Raw genomic sequence first — 11,717 nt, forward strand, 5'->3', positions numbered from 1 at the left:
TAATGTTTACAATTTTTCAGGACTCTCAGGCGGCCACATTTCTGAGACCAGCAATTTAAATACAACGCCAAGAATGATTGTAGTGTTGTGTTGGATTGTGGTTCGTACGGCTGTGGAAGTATCGGAGTTTCGAATACCGTTTTGGTCCTCCAAGGTTATTCCAGCACAGTCGCCTGCGCAAATGCTGAGCATATTCTGTGCGTTGTTGTGGGGCTCGAGATGGCTCAGTAGTTTTTGCGCTAGCTTAGTGGCTTAAACGCCCTTGATTGTAAATAAACTTCTTCACCTTGACTGTTTCTATTTGAGCTTGAGCAACCTAGCTGGATTTTGGCCCTTGTGCTTCTTTTAAGTGGCTCAGCAGCTGAGCGTAGAAAAATTGTTACAGCTGAACCATTATTCTTCTGTATGGTTGTACGGCAGCCAAGCATCAGTGACACACTAATGTTGCTGTACCTGATGATGTTAATAATGATGAAGTCGCAAAATAAGGAACCGGTGTTACTTCATTAAACCTCCTCACTCATGTCATGGTAAAGTATGCTCAGTCATCTCTAAATCAGCGTGATGAAATCTGGATTCCTCCCCGAAAGTCATTTTGCTAATCTCTTCTGCAATACCTAAAAATTACTGACATACAGATTGATCTTGTCTATTTTTCGCTTTCGATGTGCTAACCGCTTACCGTTGATACTCTTGTTTCTCTGGCGTTATATCACGCTTTAGCCTATGCTCCCTTTGCGCGAATTTGTTTATTAAATGCTCTGAGTCTGATTATGATTCGCTGCTGCCGGCGATTGGAGACGGACGGCACTACTACGGTTCACCTTCTCACCAACTTCATCTAATAGTCTTACTTTATTTTTCGCCACTTTTTCATTATGACCCTGCCTCTTATTTGTGCTTTCTGGATGCGGTTGTTGTAGTACAAAACCATGACACACTGCTGCTTTGAAGAATTTCGTGTTGCAAATTTATGACTGCTTCAACGATTTGGATGCCACTTTTGTTCTTCGCAGCTTTTCCTTTAACTTCTAGTGCTTTGACAAGTTTCTGCTCCTGTTCCTCTAGTTTGTCATTCATCCTGTGGACACTACAGGCAGTTGAACGCCCCTGGTACGTTTCCTTTCTGGTCATTCCTAATAATCTCGACCGTGGTTCTGGGTTTTCGACTAACTGACCTCTTTTTCACTATCACTTCGTTGGAGGTAAGCTTGACAACAGCTAACTTCTTCCCCAGTAAACACAATGCCACCGGTAGCTAACGGTGACCAAAGGTGGCTAGCTTTGCCACTGATTCCGTTGGTGAATATAAGCCAAACATAGCGTTTGTTGCATAAAAGCCTTCTGAAAACAAATGTAACAGGATACTCTGGCTGCTGGAGCTCTATTTACGAAGTAATTTTTGAAATCGATTTGCTTGAATGCACCACCGATTAAATATATCATGAAATTTTCAGGTTGCCACCTTTGGCCGCATTTAGCCACCGGTGGGTCCATCGGCGGCAAGTGTAACATACCACCCCTATTTCCCACATCTTGCCACCGTTGGTGCCGCGGTGACGTATTTACTGGGTCCTTATTCGAACGATTCTAATCATTACACGCACAACGAGTCACCGAACTCGTGCTCGCAATCATCAAGCTGGCCAGCCTGCGAATTTTTCATTTAATGACCAAGCAAACTGTACATTTTGTTAGGAGTTGCTCGCGTTTTGATGCTCAAAAACACCCTCTCAGAGCAAACAAACCAACATGAATTTGCATCTTTTACCAACATTCCTCACAGGAAATTTCAAGGTCTGATAAACTCGGATGCTCACTCAAGCGACTGGAAGACTTAGTAGGGCCGTTAAAGGAGTCTAAATTCTGTATTCACTTGGCGAGTTTTATTTTGAATTGGAGTGCAATGAAATTGACCAATGTGCGACGTTGCTATACCATCAAAGGGGTTCACATAATAACTTTGGTCATTTGATGTGATAAAACAAATCCAATGTTTGCGCAATAGCAGTATCTCCCACTTTTTGCAGAGGAGTAAACCAAGAATCCCCGGACGTTTATGTTCACCCTCCCCCGTGTCTACGATAAACGTGCGCTTGGGAGAAATCGTGTCTTAAGAGTAGTGGTCAAATTACTTGAGGCTTGCACACAGTTGGACTTTGAAATGATACCAAAATGACGGTTCCGTCATCATATTTAAGAAGATGATTAGTAATCCCCCCGCTTTTTTTGTTTTTGGAGAAAGTTTCGACGTTGCTGAGCCTTACCATTCTTGCATACATTTCAGTGAACTGCTTGATTTACGGATTCCTGGGTTTATGAATTTATGTACAGGATAACGACTTTTGCCACGGCCTCATGGCCATGTATGCTCTCATCGTTGAGCGAGCTGCGAAAGCTAGAAACGGCGCAGTACTGCTTTTTTAATTTCTCGGCGTTAAGCACTATGAGCCAGTGTGAGCATCCACTTAAGAATCATATTTAGTCAATTCGAACGGCATTTAAGAGCTATTGATTTACGATCACGTCACGCGTCAGCTTCAATTTCTAGTATATCCATCCATATAAGATACTCCCGTTTTCTTGAGTTTGAAGTGTCGTGAAGACGATATACGGGCACTGCGCATACTTCATCGTCTTTTCCAGCGAGAAGACCAAGATGTTCCGTTTGTGTTAAGATAGTGCAAGTTTGCTCCTTGTGTATTAACCATCCCAGGTCCTTTCCTGATTACTTTGAAGTTTTCTACAAATGGTAAGGTTATAGGCGTAATGCGCCACCACTAATTTTCCTGAAATCTCTGACATCTTTGGATTTTTGACATGTCTTACTCTTTGACCTCTTCTGCCGAAGGGTTTTCAGCAATCCAGTGAATAGTCTATTACTTCTATACAGTATTTCAGCATCCCGAAAATGGTATTGGCTGAAGCGTGAGTGGCTTTGTGCAGCACACTCAGTCGAGAAAGAGCACAATGAACGAGAAATTCAGTTACGTTTTACGTTGTTCTCCTGTCAAGACCAAATATGCATGCAGATGAGTGTTAAATCGAAGGCCGAGGCTATGTTTGCTTCAAGTCGGTGGAGGAAACCCCTGACCATTACATACTATACGGTGCATCACAGCACTCCATAGTTCACAACTATTCAACAGGCATTAGGTGAGATGTCAGATAACAGGTGAGGAAACTTAAGGATCACTTGGGACGTATTTGTGCCAGAGGAAATTAAGCAACCAAGGAGGTAGGTTGGAAGGCAATTATCACAGGAAGTTCAACAAAATGAACATTTTGAGCACACCTCCCACAAACTCACCTACGTGAGGTTTTTGTCGCACGGTCAGAAAACTCGTCGGAGTTGCCTGGCACCCTGGGTAATGATTTTGTGGTTCGAACCATAATATTTCAGGCCGGTGTAATTACACATGTTTCGCCAGCACCAAGCGAGGTATACTCGAATGCCTTTCTCATATGGTCAACACAGACGCTACGCATATATGTGTCAGAGCAGCGCTCTTATTCATCCATTAGTTAAAACGTTCTGGCCACTGCCGTTATAGACAGAACGGATAAGACGGCTGTGTTCGTCCCGGGCTTTACAGACTTGCATTGCGGAACGAATGAGACGCTCAGCGAACGCTTCAAAATCAGCGAACGTGGGCCGTTGGCCCCACTATCAGAAGCTTTTTTGAATATTAAGCGCAGGTTCAAGTTAGCGCTTTGAAAATTATCTTGCGTTTGATATCTGTGTGCCTTAATCCCATGTCCGAGTGGAGTTGTACTGCAATGCAGATTCCAACTTGGTGACATGGTGTTCTGACGCAAACGCCTGCATGAATAGAGGACTGCCCTAATAGTGGAGGCTGGCTAAGGTAAATGTGGGTAGGATATCCGATGTCCAAAGAGTATTAACATTGGACTTGTTTTCGCCAAAATGCGTGTGGTGAACAAGCTTTTGCAGCACCTAGCAATTCACTGGTTGAAAGTCACCAACTAACAGCTTATTGGTCAGAGGAATCCAGCCTTTTACCCAACGGCTTCACACACGACTTCCGCAACATGAACTTCCAGAAAACGAAGCGTCCTACTGCAATAAATATGCTGCATAGCCACACTCACTCTGGTGGTATATCCGCAACCGTCTACATACTCTCGACTATTCCCTCTCAGGCATTTGCCTGTGAATAAAGATGAACTGCTTGCTTGGAACAAACCATCATGGAGTTGGGTTAATTTTGATTCACTAAACCCTCTGGTGGATTTACTTACTGTCTGCCAGCCTGCTACGTTCACAAATTAAATGACATTCTTTTTTATGGTCTCTAGGGCTTACGCATTAGCAATCCATTCAGGCGTTTATCTCTAGTAAGAATATCTCCCCCACTTACGCCTTCCAGAACCCCAGGCGTCAGTTCAGCTTTTCAGAGTCATCCGATCACTGGATGCGGGCCGAAACTTATTTCACCATGACTATAATATTTTCAAAGTGAAGAATTTTACAGGGTGCTAGCGCGCTATAGTGGTGTGTGGATTATAGCTGTTTGTCTGCGACATTTCAATGTCTGCGAACACCACCTATTCGTATGCACTGGCCGCCTTACCGATAAAGCATAAATTAAAATGCTGCAAAACTTACCGGTCCGTGGTTTTTCGGGATCTCAAACAACATTTACATAATTCCGGATGCAAATTCTCCCCGGCAAAACCCCGAAAATTTCCGCGGTAGCTCGATATGAGATTGCCTCTTGCGACGCTGGTTTAGCGTCGGGTATAGCGTTTATAATAAAAAAATTTTGTATCTAGCCCATGCTGTGAGTGGCGTAACGTCAAGCCTAGTCATTAGCCATGAATGAGGACACGACTGAATTCAGTTTTGGAAGCCTGGTAGTGTGCGGAAGTGAAGCAGTCATATGAAGAATGGACACTGTCCAACACAGATAAATTGCCGCCATAATCGACGCGACCTAAGTGCAGTGAATGGCATGGACGTTGCAACACATTTGGTATGAGGGCAGTGTGGCGGGAATTTGGGGTTGAATGAAGGCTGCATGTAAAAATTGCGGAACTGGCTCCAGAAGGGCATGATGCAAAGCTTGACAGTCTTGAACTAAAACTGGTAACCGTTACAAGATTGGAGTATTTTTGGACATTGGCTGTAGTCACAAAATGCAATAAGATGGTGACGAATCACACCTGAGCTGGCTGGAGAAGAAATATGTTTTCCACGACTGGAATGGGATGAGCTGAAATGGAATGAGTTGAACCCGGGTGAACTCACTGGTTCGGAGAAGGGTGTCCATGGTGGGGCTTATCTAGGTATGAAAATTATTGGCACTCTGTACATCCAGGTTGTCATCATGATAGAAATAAAAGGGCTTAGTAGAAAAACAAGCAAGCATAACACTAGATTGGAGTTCTGTTATAAATATAGCGGATCCAGACGGTATTTTGAACAAATGTTCATTCTCGGCCATGAGATAGCGGGTATGTTGTGGACTAAGGGCAAGCAGTCAGATTGGCCGCAGTAGTGTTACCGTGAAGTTATACTTGTTCTCGTAAACAGTCCCGTACATGAACTTACCCAATAAGTGGGTTGGAAATTATTAGCACAGTTGCAGAGCACATCATCCGTTGGTGCAGACATTTGCCTTCGTTCTTGACGATGCCCCTCCGACACGGGGCCTGACTGTCCAAATCGGTGATGGAGTCGTGTTGTTACAATTAGACCCTTTAAATATCTTAACGAGCTGCATGTATTTAACCGCTTCAGTTTACCAACAGAACATTCGAGCACATTGTGTGGTTCTTCTGCGGCTGGCGGATGCAGCTTGAGGGCCAGAGGCAGAAGCAAACCTTGCTCTGGTGGGTTGTATTAAGCCGGTTACCGTTGATGGATTGGAAAACTACCCATCCAAAATATACATGAAGAATGAACTTACTGTACACGAACAAATGGCCTCTGAATAATCAAAACAGGTGCACGCAAGGTGGTTACATGGATTTATAAAAAATGCACGTGCATCAACCACGGTGCAAACTGTCTAGGGACATTTGAGCATTTGCACGAAAAATCAACCGCTATTAAGAACGTGCTTTCAACCTTGTAGAGGTAGACATGAAGGTACTTCGGCTTGGTTGGTGTGTAGGTTTGTGTCTGAGAACCCGGTCAGAAAGGGCTTTCGTCGTGCAGTGAGTCACACAGGGAACGTTGCCCTCTCCCTTCAAAATTCTAGTCTGTCACAAGGGTAAATGTTTTGCACCTCACTTGCGTATGAGTCACCTACCATGCCGAACGAATACTGGATCATTTGAGGCTATCTGCGTAGAGCATACCCTTTTGAACCGCTCGCTTTTGTTCTCATGACAGTTGTTTGTCACATTTTCGGAGCGAATCGACCCGTTCAGCGCGTGAACGACTCAACTAATAAAGACACGCGCAGGTGGCATTTAGTTATCGAAGGTTTCAGCGTCCGTTCCATGCACAATTATTAAATCGTAGTGAAGGCAAAATAGCTGTTATCCTGTTGCTTAATCGGCCGCGATATCAGAGCGAGCTATTAAGTGGGATGTGCGTTGGCTGCTTTGACAGATAATTTTAAAAAATGAAGTGTTTGTGAAAGGCACATGCGTCTCTGTGGCCTGGGGTACGCGAAGTTAGCGCAGCGTTACGTTACAGCGGCGCTTATCTTTGGTGGCTCGCACATTTAATATCATTTTGTCCATCACAAGCCTCTTAATGTAGTAAAATTTACACATCGTGCCTTTGAACCAGTTGACCAATGTGCGCGGGGGGACAGAACGATTGCTTTCGACGAGGGCCTACATGGTTGGTCTCCCAACACTTATGCCATTGGCCGTAATGACGGTGTACAGCTTGTACGTACATAGAAAGGTCGTTATAAACATCGAAAATGGCTCTCGGATGTGTGTGGACAGCATACGTGGGGCTAAAATGGCCATTATAAGATTCTCCCACGAGTTCAAGGGGGAAAGCTCTTCATCGCAAAGTCATTTATTATCAAACACCAACTAAACAGTTACAGACTATTGGACAGGAACGTAAACATCTCATATGCAGGTAGTTTAAAATACTGTACGTTATTACGCGTCTTCTTGAACTTTCATGGGCATTCGTTGACCACTACCCCGTTGTACACGACCGCTTCAAAGCGTTCCACAAGTTTCTTAATAAACCTCACTTTTCACTAGACGCAGGACGGATCTTCGAGAAAACCACAGGCTACCCACATGAATCAACAATGGAATCCGCCATTACACGAGTAGATAGCCAAAAGTACCTCTTTACGCAGAACGTAAACATGGTCCTGCCTATTCAACAATATAGGTCGATACTTGGATTCGTAGCTGCATATATCTCTTGTTGTCAGCCCCCTCCCAGTACACGACTGCACCCATAAGGAGGCAGTCTCGCAATTGGGCAGATCCCAGCGCTCTTCTAACTTATCGCACGTAATGACTGACCGTTAACAAGCTGCCCACCAAAAAAGGAAGCTGCTGACCGTGCTAAATGTTTGCTCGAAGTGATACGACGCCATCGTCTAAGGGTCTTTGTCCCGGAGACGGTGGAACCTCGCGTGGCACAGCATACGCCTTCTGCCTAAAAATCCACCAAGCCTACTAGCTGCGGCGAACTCCTTGGCCGTATCTTCTTTTGGTACACTGCTTGCTGCAACAACGGTAAACATTTTTGTTTTTAAGCCGGGAATAGTTAATTTTCTTTAAGTTCACGCGGGTAAAATTTAAGCATCACGTATTACTTCAAAGCAACTCGTGTGCAATACACGGGGACACGAACAATACACGGAACACGTCTAAATGCAAATTGAAAACTTATCTACAGCGCACTGTATATAAATTGTATGCGGCGACAGCATTTTGGGAAATCCGACGTCTTCTGGACACAGCACTGACAACGGCATAGGGCTGCTGGGCCCACAATTTCAGCCAACCAGGACTTGGATTGATGCTGGACCGACAAACGGCCCGATTATTCTGACCAATCGCGTGCGGGATAGGCGCTTGGACGTGGCGGCGTCTAACTGCGTGCGGTAAAGGTGTAGTATACGTTTTCTGTCAGTTTGATTGATTCATATGTAAGTATTGGTGATGTACAACCTTGCTTACTGGGCTTTGGCTCATGAGCTTTGTTTCTGTTTTCCATCCACAGAAATTGTCGCGAACACCTGCCATCGGAGAATCACTGTCCCCTGGTGCTTCCATAGCGTGCATATTACAAAAGGGTTTTCGCTGCGGAAATCCGCCTAATATTGGGGAACTTCTGTTTGCGACACATCCCAACCAAGTTCATCCAAATATTGGATACCTGATAGAGCCCTATCTTTGCTGAACACCAGGAGGCAGATCCCCGTGACCGCGCCCTTATCTTTGAAGGTCAAGGCGAATTCGCCTTGTACTTAAGTACAAGCCCTGTTGAATAAATTGACCCACCGTCATACCATCCTTCGGCATGCGTCTTGCATCTTCAAAGTCCAAATCCATGCTTCAGAACGTACATTTTGAACATAGTTTTTACATTTCAAAGACAATCACTGGAGGTTGTGGAGAATTTGACCTACCCCGTCAGTTGTATTGGCCTGATGAAGTCAGTGCAAAAATCTCGAAGGGCTGAATCGCGTTTGCTAGCTTGCGTCACTTGTGTCAAAGGGCATATCACTGGGTCTTAAGAGTTGCGTGTACCATAAGGCTACAATAAAATCTGCGTTGTCGTATGACTAGCCTCACAGATGGTGTGAGGCGTCTTCAGTTTTTTTATGCCACCGATGCCTCAGAAGGAATATCACTAGTACCACAACTTTTCGATGAGTTCATGAAAAGCTCTGTAGAATTTCAATACTCCTACGCTGAAAACATCCAGCACCACCAACCATGACGGCTCGGACATGTTATGCATATGCCGAAACAGCATTTACCGACACGAGTGTTGCTCTCCGTAACTCCTTCAGAATGGCGCGAACCGCGAGGTTGTCAACGTGCTACGCAACTTGCCACGCAAGCAGATTAGCGTTGTATGCCTTTTCGGATGGGGTCTCCGTGACCTCGCCCTCGTTTGGCTGGAGGTGGTGCGGGGAATAGCGGCTAAACGATGTCAGTGGCGTTCGTGCTGTCAGTTTCTTTTCAGGCTGTATGCTTGAGCTCTTGGGGGTGTACCACGATGTTTGACTTAGGCGAGCACCGGGTGCCATCTCTCACCCGCTATTTATATCTTCCCTTCATTCTGAGGCTTTAAATATGCCTACCTGAACTTTATGGTTGTACCGCAGTGAAGCGTCAGCGCCTACACTAATGTTGATGTTTCCGATGACGATACTTGAAGAGGCGCACGAAAGCGATTATCAAAAGTGTAGGTGCTTTTGGTGCAACTCGCCTCCCAGAGGGGGTCCGCGTTATCTCTTCGTGTTTGGTTGAAGAAGCTGCGAAATACGCTTGCTAATCGATGTTCGTGGCGTTCCTGTTCCACAATGGTTGTCGGAATGAGTGTTCAGAGGTGTCGGCACCTCGGAGTGCTTTTGGTAGGTTAGCACTTGGTCCCTTTCCCATCCACTATTATTCTTTTCTTCACAACAGAGCTTTCAAATAAATTATAGTTGTACGGCAGTGAAGCATTAGTGTTGAACACTGATGTTATGCTGTCGATGGTGAGATGTCATACACCGGTGGCGTTACATACCATGTTTAATATTTAGACATGTTTACAAAGTTGCTCAAGTACTGATTAGCTAACGGCTTGAATTTCTCTGAGACAGTCAGTTTACGAGAGTGAGGAAGCAATGGTAATTACATACTTAAACTAGTTGTTTAAACTCTTCACGCGCTGAACGCTTTCAACTGAGACAGTAGTCCTATAATTCGAGCCGTACGATCTGCTTGCAATGCGTACAGTCTTCCGTTGAAAACTACTTCATTGTCCACTTGGAATGTCGATATATCTCAGTGGTTAAGACACCAGCTTGCAGGTCGGAAGGTCTATTGTTCGATCCCAGCCCCATCATCTCGACTGCTGCTGTCTAGACTTAAGCAACATGGCCTTATCCAAACCCTCGTGTCTCCCTCTTATAGCCACCATAATGACGGAACCTTTCTAACTCATGACTTTGCGGAACCAGGTGCTATAAATACCTCATGGTACCTGTTTTGTCTTACCAAAATATATAAATGTTCCACTTAGATCTAAGCTTACCTTGGACGAAGGCTCGTAGACGTGACCGTTGCAGTTGTCTATGTTTGAACCATACATAGACTTCACTCTTTGGCGGCGTATTCAATGACGTTAAAACGCACGCATCTGTCATTGATGCATGGAACGCACACAGTATTGTCAGCTTTCATATAATTCGTCTCCCTGATGGCTCTCTGGTACATAGATGGCATTAGACAGACTGCCCGTGAATCAGAAATCGAGACCAACAGGAAAAGCCAGTCTCAGAAAAGCCGTTGTCTGAGCTGCTGTCATCTGGCCCATGTACGCAATGGTCTTAAGGCTGACAGGAATGCGGATAAGTAACGATGGCCTCAGAGTGTTGCATTCACTTATATTCGTCTCAACCACGAGAGGCTTTTGATGCTTTAGAAGAAGTATAACAAGCGGTCACTAAACGGGTGGGGGGACAGGGGGTTTCTTTAATTGGAAGTTTCGATCCACTCGTCCCGGAATAACGACGCGCTCTGTGCAACTGAGGTTTATAAAATACCAATTAGGGTAGAGGCTTTATAACAGATATACATATATTTGAACCGAGAGACAGCAAAAAGTCGAGCGAATGTGGAAAAATGCTAAAATTGAGGGATGCGCGCGTAGCATTTGGAATCTTGGAATCGAGAACCACAAGGCACGTTGAAGATACCTTTACTTGCTTCCTGACGTCCGTTGATCCAGATTTTATCCGACCACGGAGGCGACACTATTTGTGTTGCTTGTGTTAGGTCATGGTCTCCCGTGATCTGCTTACGCTCACTTTAGTATATTGCGTGGTGCTGAATTTTGAGTCAGTTTATTTCGTTTCTAAGCTTCTTAGTATCTTGAACACCTACAATGCATGTATTCGTATAAGAACCGCCATATCCCTCACAGAACATGGATGAGAACCCCGAAAACCGCTGCCATGTAGCCGGTAACTGACAGTGCAACGATGTCACTAGCAATGCTGGGTCTCCTTGTGGAACAGGCATTGTACTGTCGGAATCATCCCGTGGCGAACGATTTGTGATTTGTACTACCTTCGCCAATCCACATTTACATGACCAGCCCTCCCACCCGAACCGTGATTCACCGCACACACTCGCTTGAGTAGAGAAATGATATTCGGACACTTCTGAGATTGAAGGCGGCTCCATATTTACTGTCCACTTTTCTGTTGAAGGCCGGGTTTCTGGATTGGGGGTAGCAGGTGGCCAACTGAATTGCTGTTCGAAGTACTGTGCCCATCGGTCCAGACGTTCTGCTTTGCTGCATATCAGGGAGCCATTTTGGTCCCTGATTGTTTCACTGACAAGAGGTTTCCGAGGACCAGTCGAACGAATCAAGTGGAACAATTTGCGCACGTTTCCAGCATTCCTTGCATCTTCCATTTCTTCGACCTTTCGGGTCCACCAAGGTTCTCGGTCTGCGCGGACACTCAGTTTCACCTGGCGTCGGATGATGCGCCGGGTGGAGTTGTGGTGGCGACCAGTTGGAATCTGTCGCC

The 11,717-nt window shown here is 45.1% G+C and overlaps 1 protein-coding gene across 1 annotated transcript in view; it reads left to right on the forward strand.

The window, feature by feature from the left end:
* Positions 1–8,099: 8,099 nt before the first annotated feature.
* Positions 8,100–11,717, forward strand: part of T265_01378 (hypothetical protein) — a gene marked incomplete at both ends in the record, with an annotated part of 15,913 nt that continues 12,295 nt past the window's right edge. Inside the window, one exon of the mRNA XM_009165404.1 lies at positions 8,100–8,108. The remainder of the gene's footprint in view (positions 8,109–11,717) is intronic.

Source organism: Opisthorchis viverrini (genome assembly GCF_000715545.1).
Source record: "Opisthorchis viverrini unplaced genomic scaffold opera_v5_15, whole genome shotgun sequence".
Classification (NCBI taxonomy): Eukaryota; Metazoa; Platyhelminthes; class Trematoda; order Opisthorchiida; family Opisthorchiidae; genus Opisthorchis; species Opisthorchis viverrini.